Here is a 2,958-nt window from a genome sequence, read left to right on the forward strand (position 1 = left end):
GTTGTACTAACGACCGTACCACAAGTGAGGCCATCGCACTCACTCGTAGTACATCCACACGCTTGTGGACGCTCCAAGACGTTCATCAGATGGCCATCTGATGAACAAGTGGCAGGCATCTTTACGGATCGATGCTGCCAGCTGATTCTTGACTCGTATTTTCTGAGCCAAGGTAAACCTAGGATGACATCAAATTTGTCATCCAAATCCAGTACGATGAAATCATCATCGTACTGTAAATCTCTTAACGTGTAAAGAAATTTCACTACGCGTTTCATTACTGTTATCGATGCGCCTGTCGCTGGACGCACCGTCATCCGTTGGAGGGATGTCGCGCTCAACAAATTTGAGCCTACGACACTCTAGCGAGTGGCGACGAATAAAGTTATTCGACGCTATGCAGTCCACTATGACTCTAAGTGACAAATCATTTGTCACTTTTAACTTTAAGGTGATGAGGTATCCCTCATCACCAGGTGCAGAGACACATAATGATTGTGTGTCTGGAGCAACGTTTGTCAAGAGATTTGCAAATTCTCTTGAGGTTGCTGGATCAGTAGGGCATTGAGCCCCTACTGACCCCGTCCATTTTTTGGCGGTCCGCCTGACTGTTGCGATTTCGCAACAACGTCGGACCCGCGACCGTTGCCATTTTTAGCATTCGGTCCAACATTACGTTTAGTACCTTAGGTACTAAGCGTGGGGCACTACACTCATGAGCGTAGTGTCCTAATTTTGGGCAGCGAGGATATTTCTGCAATCTCTTATTGCTCGAATAGCGAGGTCTCTCGCTTTCGACGTAAGAGAGGTCCATGGGTCAAAGACCTTAATACCTGTGGGTCGCGCAACTTAAGGCTCAATACCCAAGTTTTGGCACGACTGCCAAATTTGATTGAGCGAATGCGACTTGCATTTGCTCGTCGACGATGTGACGCGCCCTTATGGCATCGTCCAACTCGACAAACCATCTCAAGAGGGAGTCTTCTTCGACTCCCCTATACTTAGAGATATCAATCTTTAGAGTTTCGGGACGACGCGTATGCGTCATCCCAGGTACAGGGGTCTGTACCTGTTGTAACCTCAACAGTTCTGCCTGTTGAGAGCCTTGCTGATTCAGCAAGGCTACCTTCTCCTTCATCTCGTCAAGTTCATGTTGTATGAACTTGGCGATGGCTGAATGGAGGGCATCTCTGTCCAAATTGGACAGCATTGCCAAGATTGCATCGTTTCCTACGGTCGAACTTATTCGTTCGACCGCACTCTTTTTAAAGTCACTTAGAAAGGAGTAGCTTTCACGCGAAACGTGATGCGTGTTCCCACTATCATCTAACATGTCCATGTTAGATGAAGGAAATGTGGTCCTTGGACGGACTACAGAGTGCTACCAGGTGTAACGGGGCACTACGACTTTCACTGCTTCAGTACAAATCCACTTCGCACTGCTTCAGTTGCGAGTGGTGTCTTACGTCACTTCACGTACACTAGTACGTGCAGAGGAAGACTTTTCTTTAAGGTAACTAGATTAAAGAGGGTTAAATGAGAACTGTATTAATATAATTAAGTATCTCTTCTTTCTATCTGTTAACTCTAACTTGATTATAAACTAATACTAAATATGCAACTGAAATCTTATCTTATCTAACTCTCTCTTTTGTCTACATTTACAGTTGATAAGTCTGCGGGATAAATAGATATAATGGCCTATACCTATTTATGGATAAGATTTTTTGAACATTACTTCTTAAAGAAATATCCTCCAAATATTATTTACCTTTCGAATATACACTTTTTAACAACCTATAAGTGTTCATTTCATGTAACGATACACCTCGTTACAAACGGCCTAAGTTGCCTTTAGGGGGCAACTAGGTTTTCTTTTTCGGGAGCGAACCGCAGCGTATCACGGCCCCTCTCCCGTTAGCAATGTTAAACTGAGGCTAACTTTTTTCTCGAAGTGATCTTTATGATCACTTCGTTTCTGGCGATGCATGTAAGCATCACCAGAAATTGTAATCGTCGATGAAATCATCACAAGATGACTCCACAGTATGAGATTCAAACGTGCCAAATAACGTCGCGAACAACTCATTGGTTGTTTCACTATAATCCGTAGGTGGATTCGGCCCCTGGCGAACCGGAGGCCGCTATGGTTGTCCTTCATTCAGACAATAACGCCGACTCGTAAAAGTCACCTCAAATCGGAGGTGACTTTTTCTCCGCAGTAGACGCCTGAGCGTCTTCTATAATGTTTGCATAAGTAGCTGCTACTCGCAGTCGTGTAGCTGCCCGGTTTGCGGCCTTGCAGACCACGCCCACGGGCTCGGGTACCATGCGGAAGCAAACTTATGGACACCAACGAATGCTAACCTGCAAAGAGGGATCTCTGTTACTCTACATCATTCGTTATAGTGACAATTAGTTAGGGGTGATTTAACGGGGTGTTGCGTCACATAAATATTATTTCCTTTAAGAGGGAAGAACAAATATCATTTTATATAGAGGAAAATAATAAAGATGTTATCCATTAGTAATTTCACTTAATATCGAAGCAACAAGCAACACTTTGTTAAATTAGTAATTGAAAGTTGAATCAACCCCGCCAAAGTTACTAGACACGATTGGGCGATGCGCAAGGAGGCAAACAATGGCAAGCAACTATGAGGAGATCAAAAGCTCATGTCATTGGGACATTGCTTCAACCTATGTGTGAATCGATTAAGGTGCGTTTGGCAGTACGGCGGACCCATTAAGAATAAGTCTTTTTGTTCGTGTTAGCGCGACTTCACATTCGAGAGTAGCACTTTAATCGTGGCAGCACGTGGAATACTGTATAAAATAAATGTATGACGAATGGCAAGATTGAAACTACAGATAAGGCTTTATCGTTAGTCGCGTGCATCAAATGAAAGCTTGTTAGTGTTTGTTGTGAGTGCGAGCACTCTACAGCTCCGCTTCAAT

The sequence above is a fragment of the Bremia lactucae genome, linkage group LG2 (assembly GCF_004359215.1).
Source record: "Bremia lactucae strain SF5 linkage group LG2, whole genome shotgun sequence".
Taxonomy (NCBI): Eukaryota; Oomycota; class Peronosporomycetes; order Peronosporales; family Peronosporaceae; genus Bremia; species Bremia lactucae.